The following is an 18,380-nucleotide window of genomic DNA, read 5'->3' on the forward strand; positions in this document are numbered from 1 at the left end:
AGGTGGTAGAAGCCTCAGCCCTGGAGGTTTTTTAAGCCAGTTTGGATGTGGCTCTGAGGAATCTGCTGTAGTGTGAGGTGTCCCTGCCCATGGCAGGAGGGTTGAACTGGATGCTCCTTGAGGTCCCTTCCAACCCTGACAATTCTATGATTTTGTGATCAATACTGATAATTACCTTGGCAGGAGACAAAATGTTGTGCTGCTGGAGTGCAGGAATCTCTCTTTTGGAAGTCACATAAGTATATCGATTTGGCATTTTCTGGGCCACAGGACTGTTTACTAAACACAGCATTTTGCTTACAGTAATATTTCAAACATCAACTAAATGCTTCCAGTTTGTATTTTTTAACTTAACATAATAAATACAAATAATAGCTACATTTGTTTTCCCATTACAGAATGAAGTGGTTAACTAATTTCAAATAATAAAGGAGCCAGGAACAAATTAAGTTATCAGCTGCCAGTTACTGCCTTTTCATGAAGACTATATTCAAGAGGCAACACTATGCAGAGAAACATGAGTTAGATCTACTCCCCTTGAAAGAGGGTGGCCAAGGGCACCATTTTAAGATTAAAAAGACAATACAAAAAGTATTCAAGTTCAGCTGAGTCAAGAACCATGAAAGAAGGATGGAATGGAATGGAATGGAATGGAATGGGAATAGAATAGAATAGAATAGAATAGAATAGAATAGAATAGAATAGAATAGAATAGAATAGAATAGAATAGAATAGAATAGAATAGAATAGAATAGAATAGAATAGAATAGAATAGAATAGAATAGAATAGAATAGAATAGAATTAACCAGGTTGGAAGAGACCTTCAAGATCTAGTCCAACCTATCAACCAACACTATCTAATCAACTAAACCATGGCACCGAGTGACTCATCCAGTCTCTTCCTAAACGTGACTCCACCACCTCCTTGGGCAGCACATCCCAATGGCCAGTCTCTCTCTCTGTGAAGAATTTCCTCCTAACATCCAGCCTAAACCTCCCCTGGCACAGCTTGAGACTGTGTCCTCTTGTTCTGGTGCTGCTTGCCTGGGAGAAGAGACCATTTCAACCTCTATAGGCTCCAGGGATAGCAGAGCTAGTCCTTGGTACTGAAAACTAACATGGTCTGAAATGATCATCAGAGAAAAAATACTACCAAAAGTGCCCAATCTGACACTTTTTTTTGGCTGGTATCTTGACATTTAGTTTAGACACACATTGTCAATCTCATTTAAATCTTACAAACTGAACTCAGTGATATGATTTGGCAGGGGGGATGTGATGGTTCAAGCCTTAACTGGGAGTTAAGAGCTCAGATGGGGGCAAGGCTGAGAATCTCTCCCCTACTCCCCCCTCCTCCCTCCCAACAGAGAGAGGGAAAAAAAAAGGAAGGAGCAAGTCCACCAAAAAATAATTTGGAGTTGGCTTGGAAGTAGAGAGGTAAAGAGTTTTCTTTAAACAATATATATATAACAATAACAGGAAAGGTTCACAAGGGCAAGGAACAAGGATGGATGGGAGGGGGACAAAAAAGAATATTACAAAACCAGTCTCTCTCTCTGAAGAGGCGTGGAAGCAGCAGGGAGAAGGATCAGGCCTGACCCATGGCAGAGGAGCAGGAGGGCAGCCGCAGTAGCTCTCATTCAGGGGACGCAGGAGCCAAAAGGAGAGCTAATAGCTGCAACGTCCTGCTTTTTATACCCTAGCTGGGCAGGGAGGGGGGAGTGGGACAAGCTCAGCTTCCCAGGTGGAAAACGCCCTGCAGGGAGGGCAAAGTACCCCCAAACCCTCCACTCGGCTTTGTTTTTGTTTTGAGAATGGGCGTTAACCCACCACAAGGGGGTTGGAATTGGGTGATCCTTGAGGTCCCTTCCAACCCTAACCGATTCTATGATTTAGCTAATCTGACCCATTCCCCCCCACACGCCCCCTTTCCTTCCTTTCATTCTTTAAGGAAGCATGGTCTCTGCCCGTGGGAGATGCGGCTTCGTGCCGCAGTCCCCCATTACCACAAATTATTCAGCTGAGTTTCCTGCATTTGGGGAAATCGCAGGGGTCAGCACACCCAGAGTGCAAAGGATGAGCCTTAGCCTGGGAAAACCACCTGCCTGATCATGGGGTCTCCCCTGCCAGGTAAGTATGGCCACAACAACCCCATGCGGAGCTACAGGCTGGGGTTGGAGTGGCTGGAGAGCTGCCAAACAGAAAGGGACCTGGGGGTGCCGCCTAAACATGAGCCAGCAGTGTGCCCAGGTGGCCAAGAAGGCCAATGGCATCCTGGCCTGCATCAAGAATAGTGTGGCCAGCAGGAGCAGGGAAGTCATTGTGCCCCTTTACTCTGCACTGGTTAGGCCACACTTGAATATTGTGTCCAGTTCTGAGCCCCTCAGTTTAAGAAGGACATTGAGACTCTTGAACATGTCCAGAGAAGGGCAACAAGGCTGGGGAGAGGCCTTGAGCACAAGCCCTATGAGGAGAAGCTGAGGGAGCTGGGATTGTTTAGCCTGGAGAAGAGGAGGCTCAGGGGAGACCTCATTGCTCCCTACAACTACCTGAAGGATGGCTGTAGCCAGGAGGGAGTTAGTCTCTTTTCTCTAGCAACCAGCACCAGAACAAGAGGACACAGTCTCAAGCTGTGCCAGGGGAAGTTTAGGCTGGAGGTGAGGAGAAAGTTCTTCACGGAGAGAGTTGTTAGCCATTGGAATGTGCTGCCCAGGGAGGTGGTGGAGTCACCATCCCTGGAGGTGTTCAAGAGGGGACTGTACGTGGCACTTGATGCCATGGTTTAGTCATGAGGTCTTGGGTGACAAGTTGGACTTGATGATCTTTGAGGTCTCTTCCAGCCTTGTTGATTCTGTGATTCTGTGAAGGAGGCTTAGAAAAGTGATTTCTATTCTGATTTTGTTGAGAGAAATAAAAATACTTTCAGATGAAGTTGTTAATAGCACTGACAACGCTGCTCAGAGAGCAAAAGGACATCTTGTACTCTGCAAAAAAGTAAATCACCTGCTGGTTCTCTGGTAGGTCAGTTTTCAGATGAGATTTATGTTTTGAGGTCAGGATGGATTCAGTGAAATGTGAGATACCTTTTAAAACAATACTGTGCTATTTTCAGCTCGATGAACATGTATTTTGCAATTCCTCCTCCTCCTCCATTCTTCTGCTGACCTGTAACCTCCAAATTCCATTTCCTATTTCTATTCAGTCTGAATGCCCTTGGGTAAAAAGCTGAAACCAAATCAGTTTCTTTCACCACAAATTTGTTTTGTCCTCTTCCAGCTCAGTTCTTGTGCAGGCCACGAGCCAACTCTTTTCCAAGCCTAATGAATATCACCTTCTACTCATATACAGTTTTCACTTCACCTTCACCTACCTCTACTGCAGTCATGTGATACATCAACACCCTCAGTCAGTTCAACAGGCATCATCCTTCCCATGGGTCTTTTCTACCTCCTTCCTACCTTCCGTTCACTTATTTTCTTCTCCTGCTTCCAAATGATACCCTTAAACTCTTATTCCTTAATCTATTCATATCACCTTGCCTCTAATATTCATCCCCTGACAATGCTGCAAAATGCAGTTGTCCTTTCTGAATGTTCTGATCTGTCTCAAACCCCTACCCCAATTATTCCTTTTAGCATAATTCTCCTGTTAGTCTTCCCCTGGCTCTTTGACCTTCTGATATCTTTTGGATTTCTGACTCATTGTTTTCAAATACTAAGCGAGAATGAGGCAATTTCTACTTCCAGCACTTTTTTTCCCCCTATGATTATACTACTGAAAATATGTCTCAGCTACTGCAATTTGAAAGTGTGGATACAATTTGAAAGTGTGCTACAGGCTGGGGTCAGAGTGGCTGGAGAGTGATCAGGCAGAGAGGGACCTGGGGGTACTGGTTGATGGTAGGCTGAACGTGAGCCAGCAGTGTGCCCAGGTGGCCAAGAAGGCCAATGGCATCCTGGCCTGCATTAGGAATAGTGTGGTCAGCAGGAGCAGGGAAGTCATTGTGCCCCTTTACTCTGCACTGGTTAGGCCACATCTTGAGTCCTGTGTCCAGTTCTGGGCCCCTCAGTTTAGGAAAGATGTTGAGATGCTGGAAGGTGTCCAGAGAAGGACAACAGAACTGGGGACGGGTCTGGAGCACAGCCCTGTGAGGAGAGGCTGAGGGAGCCGGGGTTGCTTAGCCTAGAGAAGAGGAGGCTCTGAGGAGACCGTAATGTTGAGAATGTTGAAGAATAGAATAGAATAGAATAGAATAGAATAGAATAGAATAGAATAGAATAGAATAGAATAGAATAGAATAGAATAGAATAGAATAGAATAGAATAGAATAGAATAGAATAGAATAGAATAGAATAGAATAGAATAGAATCAAGCAGGTTGGAAGAGACCTTTGAGATCATTGACTCCAACCTATCACCCAGCACTACCTAATCAACTAAACTATGGCACCAAGCACCCCATCCAGTCTCTTCCTAAACACCTCCAATGATGGTGACTCCACCACCTCCCTGGGCAGCACATTGCAATGGCCAATCTCTCTTTCTATGAAGAACTTCTTCCTAACATCCAGCCTAAACCTCCCCTGGCACAGCTTGAGACTGTGTCCTCTGGTTCTGGCGCTGGTTGCCTCGGAGAAGAGACCAACCCCCACCTGGCTACAACTTCCCTTCAGGTAGTTGTAGACACAGGTAGTTGTAGACAACAATAAGGTCTCCCCTGAGCCTCCTCTTCTCCAGGCTAAACAACCCCTGACCTTGTATAATAATGACAACACAGAATCGCAGAAACATTCAGGTTGTGAAAGAGCCTCAGGATCACCACGTCCAACCCAGAACCCTACTCCACAAGGTTCACCCTGAAACCATATCCCCAAGCACCACATCCAAATGACCTTTAAACACACCCAGGGTTGGTGACTCAACCATCACCTTGGCCAACACATTCCGATGCCTGAGTACTTTGTCCATGAAAAAATGTTTCCTAATGTCCAGTCTAAACCTACTCAGTGGCAGCTTGAGGCCATTCCCTCTTGTTCTGTCACTAATTACCTGTGAGAAGAGACCAGCACAACCTCTCCACAATGTCCTTTCAGGCAGTTGTAGACAGCCTGAAACGCTGCTGTGGAGAGGCTGGTGCTGGTCTCTTCTCACAGGTAACTAGTGACAGATGCAAGTGTATCTCTGATGTGACACATAATATGTGCTAGAGAACAGAATCAAATCCACCAAGATACAGAATTGTTTTTCAGTTCTGGATCTTCAAGATGAAAAGTGAATAGCCCAACCCAGGCTGGACATTAATCAGTCTTTCAGCGAGGGCCATGACGGGACTCTTGTATCATGTCATAAAAACAAGTGCACTTCATATTCATTAGACTCAAGCCATCTCAAACTATCACTCAATTTTCCTTGTTCAAGAGCACTTGCATTTATATTTGTTGTTGCTTCACACCTTTAGCTTCACAGTATTCTTTCTCAAGAATTTGCTCAATAAGAGGATATAAACCAAACTTCTATTCAAAACACACAAAGAAAACAGCTTTTCCTAACAGCCTACCCTGTCCTTTCAGATATAACCACACTGATTTACATAATAAATGTATGCCCCCTTCCTGTTCTCTATATGGGTTGCATGTGCAGAGGGAATACACCTGGAGGGGGGGCAAGGCTTGAGAATGGGTTGTCCAGAGAGGGTCTGGATGCCTCCTCCCTGGAGATGTTCAAAGGCAGGTTGGATGGGGCCTTGAGTAACCTGGGCTAGTTGAGACGTATCCCTAGCCACGGCAGAGATGTTGGATTAGATGATCCTAAAGAAGAGGAGGCTCAGGGGAGACCTTATTGTTCTCTACAACTCCCTGAAGGGAGGTTGTAGCCATGTGGGGGTTGGTCTCTTCTCCCAGGCAACTAGCAACAGAAAAAGAGGACACAGTCTCAAGCTGTGCAGGGGGAAGTTTAGGCTTGATCTTAGAAAAAAGTTCTTCCCAGAAAGAGAGATTGGCCATTGGGATGGGCTGCCCAGGGAGGTGGTGTGGTCACCCTTTCTGGAGGTGTTTAACCAAAGCCTGAATGAGGCACTTAGTGCCATGGCCTGGTTGATTAGTTAGGGTTGGGTGATCAGTTGGACTTGATGATCTTGGAGGTCTCTTCCAACCTGGCTGATTCTGTGATCTCTTCTGTGATCTCTTCCCAGCATGAAAATAAAGTGATATGCATTTCAGTGAAAAACCATTGGATACACTAAGAAGGTCTTCACTTGAGCACACAGGAAAGAATGCAGATCTTAAAATGTATAAGCTCTGACACTGGCAACATTAGATTACCCTCCCTTCCCACAGCCCTCCAAATAAAAGCCAACAATAAACCAAACACCAACACCACCAACACCACCCCCCCAAAAAAATATTCTTTTTGCCTTTTAGCCTATGTATATTCCTGCCCAAGCTGATCACAGACCAAAGGATGTTAAAGGTTGGAAGGAACCTCCAGAGATATCAAGTCCAACCTCCCTGCCACAGGAGCACCACAGAATCTAGTGCAGGTCACACAGGAACACATCCAAATGGGGCTTGAAAGTCTCCAGAGGAGGAGACTACACAATGTCTCTGGGCAGACTGTTCCAGTGCTCTGGGAGCCTCCCAGTGAAGAAGTTCCTCCTTATGTTGAGGTGGAACCTCCTGTGCTGTAGTTTCTATCCATTACCCCTTGGCCTATCACAGGGTGCAGCTGAGCAGAGCCTGTCCCCTCTCTCTTGACTCCCAGCCCTCAGGTATTGATAGACATTTATTAGATCCCCTCTCAGTCTTCTCTCCAGGCTAAACAGCCCCAGGGCTCTCAGCATCTCCTCACCAGGCAGTGCTCCAGTCCATCATCCTTGTAGCCCTGATATTTTGCTATTATCTATGAATGTAGCATAAATAAGAAAAGCTTGAGTTATGATTCCAAACACAGAATTTGGAAATGTGGTGCCCAGGGAGGTGGTGGAGTCACTGTCCCTGGAGATGCTAGGGAGCTTGGGTTGCTTAGCCTGGAGAAGAGGAGGCTCAGGGGTGACCTTCTTGCTCTCTACAATTACCTTAAGGGAGGTTGTAGACAGGTAGAGGCTGGTCTCTTCTCCCAGGCAGTCAGAACAAGAGGACACAGTCTCAAGCTGCACCAGGGGAGGTTTAGGCTGGAGGTTAGGAAGAAGTTCTACACAGAGAGTGATTGCCCATTGGAATGGGCTGCCCAGGGAGGTGGTGGAGTCACCATCATTGGAGGTGTTCAGGAGGAGACTTGATAGGGTGCTTGGTTGCATGGTTTAGTTACTAGGTGGTGTTGGATGATAGGTTGGATGTGATGATCTTGAAGGTCTCTTCCAACCTGGTTTATTCTATTCTATTCTATTCTATTCTGTTCTATTCTATTCTATTCTAAAAAAGGACTTGATGTGGCACTTGAAGCCATGGATTAGTTGTCATGAGGTGATAGCTATCAGGTCATAGGTTGGACATGATCTCTGAGGTCTCTTCCAACCTTGTTGATTCTATGATTCTATGAATTTGTAATGGTTTTTCAGGCCAGGATTCCAGCTCCCTGCCATGAAAAAAGGGACAGAACAGGGTAAAGACAAGAATACTTTTCCTGAAAGCTCTTCACAAGAACTGCTGACTGCCTTCCCTCTCAGAATTACTGAATCCCTTTTAGCTTACTCTCTGTGGAGCCAAGTAGTAAGAACAGATATCAGAGTTTGACTCTGCACTGACTCCATGTAATTGCGTTTCTTAATCTGCTGGCAATTGAGGAACATTTCTTTGTATTGCCATCTTTTATTTCTACAATTACCTACATTTCCTAATTTGGGTTTCTCTTGGTACAAAGCTGAGCTACATCAGAAAGAATCTTTTGATGTTAAAGGAAGAATTATTGCAAGGAATTGTCCCAGTCTCTTTGAGCATGAATAATGTGCACATTTCCCTCAGATGGGATGTTTTTCACATGCTACACTTGGACATTAGCTGCTGTGGAAATTTTGTCAACTGGAAACTGCCAAAGAAGGTTCTCAGGCACACAAATCTGTCAGAATTTCTTCCTTTAGCAGCCTAATGCCATCCACTGGCACGAAGCGAATGAGTCACATCCCAGCCTTGTCCCCAGTCTAAATTGATGCAGGTAGATGGAAATTACATGTTTTGAAAACAACCAGAATTCACAGATAGGTAAATTAAACAGCTGTTAATTTACTTTGAGGAAGAGGGACCTTGGGTAACGTGTTTCATTTACATTCCAGGGCACAAACATTATTAATATCAAGGTCAACAAAGAAGAGATTTGACCTTCCAGGTAATTTGTTTTAGTTTGAAACTGTCAGGTTCTATATGAGCTATGAAAGTCGGAGTCACTCTCTTGCCATGTAAAGTGACATGGGTTTTGTTTCACACAATGAGGTTTGCAGCAGCTCAGAGTGCAAGTGTCACTACACAGCCAAGGGTGGCATTCTGAAGCAATCTGTAAGGCTGTTGGGAGAAAAGATTATTCTATTTATGCCAGCATGGAAATAGCTGCTAATAAAATGAAGTATGAAAAAGGAAAACATTTAATACAAGTAGAGTCAGGCAAGTTTTCTGTGCTCTTTCCCAAGCTCTGTCTGCTGCAATGCAAGAAGAGTTCCTTGTGGGAATCTGTGAAGGTTAGACCTGGAGACAGGGTTCCAGCATGCTGTAAGTATTCATCAGGCTGTTCAGGGCAGATACAGTGTTTCCGTCAGACACTGGTAACATGCCTGGATTCATAATGCTTTTGCTACAGGAGACAAGTAACTCTTTTAGCTATCCATGTAATAAGCTACTAGACTTAACTTCATAGAATAGAGAAACAGAATGCATTAGATTGATTGGACTTCTCAAGGTACTCTAGTCCACTCCCCCCCGGTAAGCAGGCACATCCCCATCAGAGTCCCATCAAGCCTGACCTTGAGCGTCTCCAGGGATGAGGCCCCCCCACCTCCCTGGGCAAGCTGTTCCAGAGCTCCACCATCCTCATATGAGCAAGTCATTTTATCCTAATGCCCATTCTAAAGCTACCCTTTGCTAGTTTAAAACCATTGACCCTTGTCTTTGCACTGCATGCCTTTGAAAATTGTTCAGCTTTCTTGTAGGTACCTTCCATATACTGAAATGCTGCTTTATATAAGGCCTCTCTTCATGGGAAAGGTGCTCCAGCCCTCTGTGACTGTTTCCATCAGATTCATGTTCTTCTTGTACTGAGGGTCAGAGAGCTGGACACAGTGCTCTGGGTGAGGTCTCACCAGAGCAGAGTAGAGGGGCAGGATCACCTCTCTCAACCTGCTGGCCACGCTGCTTTTAATGCCGCCCAAGATGGGGTTTCCCTTCTGGGCTGCAAGTGCACATTGGTGGCCCATCTCCAGCTTCTCATCCACCAGTACCCCCAAGCCCTCTTCCGTAGGGCTGCTCTGTATCCCATCCTCCCCCAACCTGTATTGATAATGAGGCTTGTCCCAAACCAGGTGCAGGATCTTGCACTTGGCTTTGTTGAACCTCATTCAGTTACAGCAATTTGTTAATTACTTTAAGGAGAGTAAATTTTGTAGAGAAGCAATAGGAAGCTCTCCCTTTAATATACAAGCTACTCAACCAACATGCAGAATTGTTTACAGACTCACTTGTACAGCCTAAATAAATGTTCAGCAATGGTTTCCTCAAAGCTGCAAAGCCAAACAGCTGAAAGTGCAGAAATGCTGTACCCCTTAGCTCGTCCCCAAGAAATGTTTTGCCCCCAAGGTAATGCATCTGTCACATTAAATTATTAATAGGGCATCAGAATTTCATACTCACAATGGAGGACACAAATGCTTTGGAGGATGTGTTTGCATGGTTACAGCAGTTCAAAAACAAGTTAAAGCAGGCAAATAAATATGTATCACAAGAAGAGTTTGAAGCTCAAAACCTGCAGGGGAGATTTATTTTTTCCCCTCTATACACTCAAACTGCTGCTGCGAGCTGCAGTTATCCAGCTGAGAGGAGTGTGGGCAGAATTCTGTGTCTACCTGGAAGACCCACTGGATGATAGGAGAGAGGGGAAGGAGAGCATGGCTTTACAGAAGTCATGCAGTGGACACTAAGCAGATAGGCAGAAAGAAACCATGGGGAATCTATTTGGCTGCCCCGCTTCAGCAGTTGCTGGGCTGGCTCAATGTATTCCAGCTGCATTTTCTAAGCAGCTCTTCTGTTTCAGAGTGGATGTTTCAAACCATAAAGGTCTACCACAAAGGCTCTTAGAAAGGATAGTAATGGCATGGAACTTTCTGGCAAAACTGGAAAAAAACCAAACCCTGCATTTCAGAATGGGGGAGAAGAGAAATCCAATCTGGTGTGAGGGACAAAAGAAACATTATTATTTTTTCTTCTTTAATTATTTACTTAATACCTAAAACATAAAACCCCCAAACATTTTATCTAGCTAGCTATTTAATACCTAAAACTTCAAAAAAAAAAAAAAGGCAAAATGTTTAAATATGTTTGCAAGACTCTAAGCAAACAGAAAATTCCTAATTTTGCTTTCAAAACCTCTCTAAACTCTACATCAGGCCTCAATTTTAGGGTACATTGGAATGATTTTAGTCTACAAATCCATTTCAAAAATTCCAAAAATATCACTGCTAACTCACAGAATTGTCAGGGTTGGAAGGGACATCAGGGACCATCCAGTTCCAACCCCCCTGTCATGGGCAGGGACACCTCATACTACAGCAGGTTGCTCGCAGCCACATCCAGCCTGGCCTTCAAAACCTCCAGGGATGAGGCTTCCACCACCTCCCTGGGCAACCTGTGCCAGTCTCTCACCACCCTCATGGGGATGAACTTCTTCCTAACATCCAATCTGAATCTAGCCATTTCTAGTTTCGTTCCATTCCCCCCACTCCTATCACTCCCTGACACCATAAAAAGTCCCTCCCCAGCTTTCTGGTAGCCCTCTTCAGATACTGGAAGGCCACAAAAACGTCTCCTGGGAGCCTTCTCTTCTCCAGACTGAACAGCCCCAACTCCCTCAGCCTGTCTCCATAGGAGAGCAGCTCCAGCCCTCTGCTCATCCTTATGATCCTTCTCTGGACATGTTCCAGAAGGTTGATTGCTTTCTCACAACCAGACAGCTCCCTGTTAAGCATGTTTGATTTCCTGTCCCATGCCTTACTTGGAATGGCCTGTTAGCAGCTCAGACTTACTATGGCTAAGTGTGGAAACCCAGAAAGGGAGGAATAATGGAAAGCACAGATGTCCTTCATGTCTGCGAGACCCTGAAGTGATAAGGGATGTTGTACCTCCAAACTGGGTGAGAAAGGGATGGGAGCAAAAAATAAGGACTGTTTCATCTTAGAAATTGATGGGAAGGCAACTGGGGAGAGGAAGTGCAACTGTAACATTCACCTATGCCTCAATAAACAGCCACCAGCTCTGCAGGTCTGGGCCATTTGCCCCCCGTGTGGCAGTGGTCACCTCCTGGCAGTTGTTCTATCAGTTGTATTTCTGCTCTCCCTGCTGGGACCAGCAGGTCTGCAATCAGAAGATAGCTCAATGTGCTCCGGAAAAACCACAGCTAAGCCCAGAATAACTTCAGCAAATCCTTTAACTGCATTCTGGATCATCTCTTCTTCACTGCTTAGCCTCATTAATAGGAAGTTCTTTGCTGTGGCTCGGGACATTCATTATCTCTTGCCCTTCACTCAGTTTCTTCCTTGTTAAAAAAACCCCACGCAACCACAACAAAATAAAGAGCACTTGTTCTCTTCAGAGAAAAAAAACAACCACTGTCCACATTCTCACTTCTTTCTTTCCTGTTAACCTCCATCTTCTTGCCTTCTCCTCAACTCACGCTCATCTATCATAAGCCTCTCCTCATCTCCTCTTCAGATCTCATTTCTTAGAGGTCCAACAGTCTGAACAAAAATCACAATTTTTCTTCCTGTGGTTAATTTTGTGACTTCTTTCAAGCTGCTCCAAAATAATGTGATGTTTATTAGTCCCAGCATAACAATAGTAATATAATTTCTAAGATACCCACTTCATGGATTGCTAATGTGGCAGAACAAGAGGATACAGTCTCAAGCTGCACGAGGGGAAGGTTAGAATAGAATAGAATAGAATAGAATAGAATAGAATAGAATAGAATAGAATAGAATAGAATAGAATAGACCAGACCAGGTTGGAAGAGACCTTCAATACTATCAAGTCCAATCTATCAACTAATCCAGCCCACCTAATCAACTAAACCATGCAACCAAGCACCCTAACAAGTCTCCTCCTGAACACCTCCAGTGATGGTGACTCCACCACCTCCCCGGGCAGCCCATTCCAATGGGCAATCACTCTCTCTGTGTAGAACTTCTTCCTAACATCAAGCCTAAACCTCCCCTGGCACAGCATGAGACTGTGTCCTCTTGTTCTGGTGCTGGCTGCCTGGGAGAAGAGACCAACATCTGCCTGTCTACAACCTCCCTTAAGGTAGTTGTAGAGAGCAAGAAGGTCTCCCCTGAGCCTCCTCTTCTCCAGGCTAAGCGACCCCAGCTCCCTCAGCCTCTCCTCACAGGGCTGTGCTCCAAACATCTCACCAACTTTGTTGCCCTTCTCTGGACATGTTCCAGCAAGTCAGCATCTTTCCTAAACTGAGGGGCCCAGAACTGGACACAGGACTCAAGGTGTGGCCTAACCAGTGCAGCGTACAGGGGGAGAATCACCTCCCTGCTCCTGCTGGCCACACTGTTCCTGATCCAGGCCAGGATGCCATTGGCCCTCTTGGCTGCCTGGGCACACTGCTGGCTCATGTTCAGCCTACCATCAACCAGTACTTCCAGGTCCCTCTCTGCCTGGCTGCTCCCCAGCCACTCTGACCCCAGCCTGTAGCACTGCATGGGGTTGCTGTGGCCAATGTGCAGAACCCGGCACTTGGATGTGTTCAGTCTCATGCCTTTGGATTCTGCCCATCTGTCCAGCCTGTCGAGGTCCCTCTACAAAGCCTCTCTACCCTCCAGCAGATCAAATCCTGCCCCCAGCTTGGTGTCATCTGCAAATTTACTGATGATGGACTCAGTGCCCTCATCCAGATCATCAATAAAGATGTTAAAGAGCATGGGGCCCAGCATTGATCCTTGGGGCACACCACTAGTGACTGGATGCTAGCTGGATGTGGCACCATTCACCACCACTCTCTGGGCTGAGCCCTCCAGTCAGTTCCTAACCCAACGCAGTTAGGCTGGAGGTGAGGAGAAAGTTCTTCCCAGAAAGAGTAATTGGCCATTGGAATCTGCTTCCCAGGGAGGTGGTGGAGTCATCATCACTGGAGGTGTTCAAAAGGGATTGGATGTGCCACTTGAAGCCATGGTTTAGTTGTCATGAGGTGAGGTAATAGGTGTCAGTTAACAGGTTGGACTTGATGATCTCTGAGGTCTTTTGCAACCTTCTTGATTCTGTGATTCTATGATGCTCCAGCCTAATCCTTTTTTCCTCATTTCAGAAAACGAGTCCTAGTCTGAAGTAATTTAAGGACATTTTTCCAACTGCTTGCTTTGGAGTGTATCTGCTACTTCAAAAATGTTCAGAGTTAAAGAAGGTGAGTAACAGATTACCACAGAAACTGAAAGAAGAAAAAAAAGCCAGACAGAAGCTTTATCTCTACAGGGAAAAGCATGTAGGAGATTTGAAAAGCCTTCTCTTCAGACACAGGCTTATCTTTAATACGCTCAAAACAAAAGCTGCCAGACATTAACAAACACAGAGGTGCTGGTACCTCCAATTAAAAATTAACTACTATCAGTTAAGTGAAAGGGAAAGAAGACACAAGAGGAAGAGCGAGGGAAAACAAACCTGGTTTTAAAGCTCACATCATCAAGTAAGATTATTAATATAAATGAGAAGGGGAAAACTAAATCAGATTAGAAATAACAGTTCCGTGAGAAGCGCTGCAAGTAAGCAATATCACCTGCTGGAGGAAGAACTGAAGAACAAATGACTCCTAAAAGTGAGTGAAGTACAATTGTAGCAGTCCATACCACTGGGGAATCTCCTGTTATCTGTGCATTATTTAACACCTTTGAATACTTCTGTATCCGCAGCTCTTTTTCATACATATTGTCTGCCAGTCTCATTTCACACTAGATTGTTGTCTTCTGCCAAAAGACTATGTATGGCCCTGTGCAGCACATAAAAAGTCATCCCTACTTGTAAAATACCTGCAGAGGCTGGAACTCTGCAGATACAGGACAATATTGGCTCTTTCTCCCCACACTCTGAAAACATTACTGAGCTTTCTGCTCATAAAGAGGTGCACAATTCTCATTCCACTACAAAGAAAATGATGTTTAAAATAAAAAGTAGATGAAACATGTTTTTACTATATGTTACATCTCAACCAGCTACAAATTACTGCATGCATATCACTGGAGGTGTTTAGGAGGAGGCTGCATGGGGTGCTTGGTTCCATAGTTTAGTTGATTAGATAGTACTGGGTGATAGGTTGGACTCGATGATCTCAAAGGTCTCTTCCAGCGTGGTTAATTCTATTCTATTCTATTCTATTCTATTCTATTCTATTCTATTCTATTCTATTCTAATTTGATGTTTACTTTTTTGTTAAATGTAAATCTGCTTAATAGCTAGATTGGGTGCAGGCACCTCTTGAAACTTACAAAGGGTAAGCTTAATGCTTACATGGTCTAAAATTCAATGTGCACTGAATCCTATTGACACCTATTAGAATCCTATTAGAATCCCAGAATCATAGAATCATTAGAGTTGGAACGGACCTCAAGGATCATCCAACCTCCCTGCCATGGACAGGGACACCTCACACTACAGCAGGTTACTCACAGCAGCATCCAGCCTGCCCTTAAAACACTCCAGGGATGAGGCTTCCACCACCTCTCTGGGCAATCTCTGCCAGTGTCTCACCACCCACATGCTGAAGAAATTCTTCCTAATATCCAATCTGAATTTACCCACTTCTATTTTTTTTTCCATTCCCCTCCCAGTCCTATCACTCCCTGACACCCATAAAAGTCCCTCCCCAGCTTTCTTGTAGTTCCCCTAAGTTATTGATAGTCTACTACTATATTTAGCATTTTCAAGCCAATAGAATAGAATTAACCAGGTTGGAAGAGACCTTTGAGATCATCGACTCCAACCTATCAACCAACACCATCTAATTAACTAAACCACTGCACCAAGCACCCCATCCAGTTTCTTTAAAAACACCTCCAGTGATGGCGACTCCAACACCTCCCTGGATAGCACATTCCAATGGCCAATCTCTCTTTCTATGAAGAACTTCCTAACATCCAGACTAAACTTCCCCTGGTGCAGCTTGAGACTGTGTCCTCTCCTTCTGTCACTGGTTGCCTGGGAGAAGAGACCAACCCCCACCTGGCTACAACCTCCCTTCAGGTAGTTGTAAAGAACAATAAGGTCTTCTCTGAGCCTCCTCTTCTCCAGGCTAAACAACCTCAGCTCCCTCAGCCTCTCCTCACAGGGCTGTGCTCCAGACCCCTCCCCAGCTTTGTTGCCCTTCTCTGGACACATTCCTAACAGGAACCCCAAAAGTCTCCTACAAGAATTTAGTAGTACAGACAATGTCCTCTTCAGGCCAAGAAGGCCAATGCCATTCTGCAGTGGATTAGTAGAGCTGCAGGTCATGAGAAGTTCTCCTCCACCTGTACTCTGCCCTGGTGAGGCCACATCTGCAGTATTGTGTCCAGTTTTGGGCTCCTCATTTCCGGAAGGACCTCAGGGAACTGCTTGAAAGAGTTCAGTGCAGAGCCACAAAGATGATTAGGGAAGCGGAACATCTTCCTTATGAGGAGGGCCTGAGGGATCTGAGGCTCTGCAGCATGGAGAGGAGGAGCCTGAGAGGCGACCTCATTCATGTTGATAAAGATGTGTAGAATGAGTGCCCAGAGGCTGGAGCCAGGCTCTGCTGGGTGATGCCCAATGACAGCACAAGGGGCAATGGTGGAAGGTGAGGCATAGGAAGTTCCATGGAAACAGGAGGAAGAATTTTTTCCGTGTGAGGATGACAGAGCACTGGAACAGGCTGCCCAGGGTGTTTTTGGAGTCTCCTTGAATGAAGATATTCAAGACCTGCCTGGATGTGTTCCTGTGTAATCTGGTCCAGGTGATCCTGCTCTGGCAGTGGGGGCTGGACTGGATGAGCTTTGGAGGTCCCTTCCAGCACCTAACATTCTGTGATTCTGTGTAACCATCAAATAAATGCACTGTTCAGCAAGGCTGTATGCTATGTGCACTGCGAATGTTGACGTGGAATATAAATTGAATCAGCTGGAGGCAGGAGTTCAGGGCAACTCAGTAAGTACAGACTCAGATTTTTTTACAGCACCATCAGCTGAATGTTGAAGTTGGTGCTCAAAAGCCACATATTTTCAAGCTCAGTAAGCAAAGAGGTTACATAAACAAATAAATAAATAATTCCAAGCATATTTCACAGTATCACAGTATCACCAAGGTTGGAAGAGACCTCAAAGATCATAGAGTCCAACCTGTCACCACAGACCTCATGACCAGATCATGGTACCAAGTGCCACATCCAATCCCCTCTTGAACAACTCTAGGGACAGTGACTCCACCACCTCCCTGGGCAGCACATTCCAATGGCTAACAACTCTCTCCGTGAAGAACTTTCTCCTCCCCTCCAGTCTAAACTTCCCCTGATGCAGTTTGAGACTGTGTCCCCTTTTTCTGGTGCTGGTTGCTAGAGAGAAGAGACCAACCCCCTCCTGGCTACAACCACCTTTCAGGTAGTTGTAGAGAGCAATGAGGTCACCCCTGAGCCTCCTCTTCTCCAGGCTAAACAATCCCAGCTCCCTCAGCCTCTCCTCACAGGGCTGTGCTCAAGACCTCACCCCAGCCTCACTGCCCTTCTCTGGACACGTTCAAGTCTCTCAACGTCCTTCCTAAATTGGGGGGCCCAGAACTGGACACAGTCCTAAAGGTGTGGCCTAACCAGTGCAGAGTACAGGGGCACAATGACTTCCCTGCTCCTGCTGGCCACACTATTCTTGATGCAGGCCAGGATGCCATTGGCCTTCTTGGCCACCTGGGCACACTGCTGGCTCATGTTTAGGCAGCGGTCAACCAGCACCCCCAGGTCCCTCTCTGTTAGGGAGCTGTCCAGCCATAACCATAGACAGAAATTAGTCTTTGAGGGTTACATGTGGCATACTCAATCCTGCATTTTGAAGCCAGCAATATTTTGGTATTCTGTCTCCAGAAAAACCACCTAAGAGACAAACCTTGTTAATGAATTATGAAGAATCAGTAGAAAGCATCTGGCTTGATGAGTTTTGATTTACTACTCCAACCAAGCTACTGGGACACTGCTCTGACATATTTTATTCCCTTATGAAATTGATGCTTTCCTTAGGATTTCTCCCCCCCAGAAAAATGCATCTAGAGTCAAACTATTTCAAAGTGGTTTTAATTAAGTATTTTTCTAGCATAACAGATAACATAGATGCTTGATTTATGAAATAATGATTTGGAGATTTTCTGCTTTGCCTTGCATCCTAAAAAATGCAAAATCTTGTGCTATGTAAATCATTAAAGGGGATTTACTTAATGAAAAATTATGAAACCCTGACATTTTCTAATGCAGATCTGTTGGTTAACCCTATAATTCATCTCAATCCATGCCAAATAAACATTCTTCTTTTCAAAAGGGAATAAAATTCTCCTGCCTCAAAAACCACTACAGTTTGATTGAAAAAGAAACAAACAAAAACCAACAAACCAAAAGACCAAAACAGCTAAAAAGAGAACATTTTTGGTCATAGGACCATAGAATCATAGAATGGTTCGGGCCAGAAAGGACCTCCAAAGCTCATCCAGTCTGACCTCCCACAGTCAGCAGGGACATCCCCACCTAGAGCCCTGTCAAGCCTCACCTTGACTATCTCCAGGGAAGAAGCCTCAACCACGTCCCTAGAAAACCAGTTCCAGTGTTCACCACCCTCATAGGAAAGGACTTATGCCTAACATCCAATCTAAATCTGCTCTGCTCTAGGTTGAAGCCATTGCATTGTGGTAAACCAAAGACATGCTATGGCAAACCGACAGGTTGGGCGTGACAGCCTCGGGGATAATGTCATCTATCAGAACACTCAAGACACAAACCCATCCCTATGACCTGCACCAGATTAAATAGTTATGAGGCCCTCCTCTGGCAGGGCTTTGGACGCAATCTCCAGCAGTCCCTTCCAATCCCTAACATCCTGTGATCTTCTTCAAGTCATCGCACTTTAGTCTGCTGTTAAGTTATATATAGGTGAAGAAACTTGAACAGAGAAGGTTTCAGCTCAACATGAGGAGAAACTTCTTCACAGT

At 45.2% G+C, this 18,380-nt stretch overlaps 1 protein-coding gene and 1 non-coding gene across 3 annotated transcripts in view; both read right to left on the reverse strand.

The window, feature by feature from the left end:
- LOC137455036 (synaptotagmin-1) overlaps positions 1–18,380 on the reverse strand; it is a 535,786-nt gene that overhangs the window by 386,009 nt on the left and 131,397 nt on the right. The gene's annotated exons all lie outside the window — the stretch shown is intronic.
- Positions 1,971–2,139, reverse strand: LOC137461126 (U1 spliceosomal RNA). Its single transcript, XR_010993240.1, has one exon. It is a non-coding gene; the product is annotated as a U1 spliceosomal RNA (small nuclear RNA).

This window comes from Melanerpes formicivorus, unplaced genomic scaffold (genome assembly GCF_026170545.1).
Source record: "Melanerpes formicivorus ecotype bairdi unplaced genomic scaffold, bMelFor1.0.p_v2 SCAF_3, whole genome shotgun sequence".
Taxonomy (NCBI): Eukaryota; Metazoa; Chordata; class Aves; order Piciformes; family Picidae; genus Melanerpes; species Melanerpes formicivorus.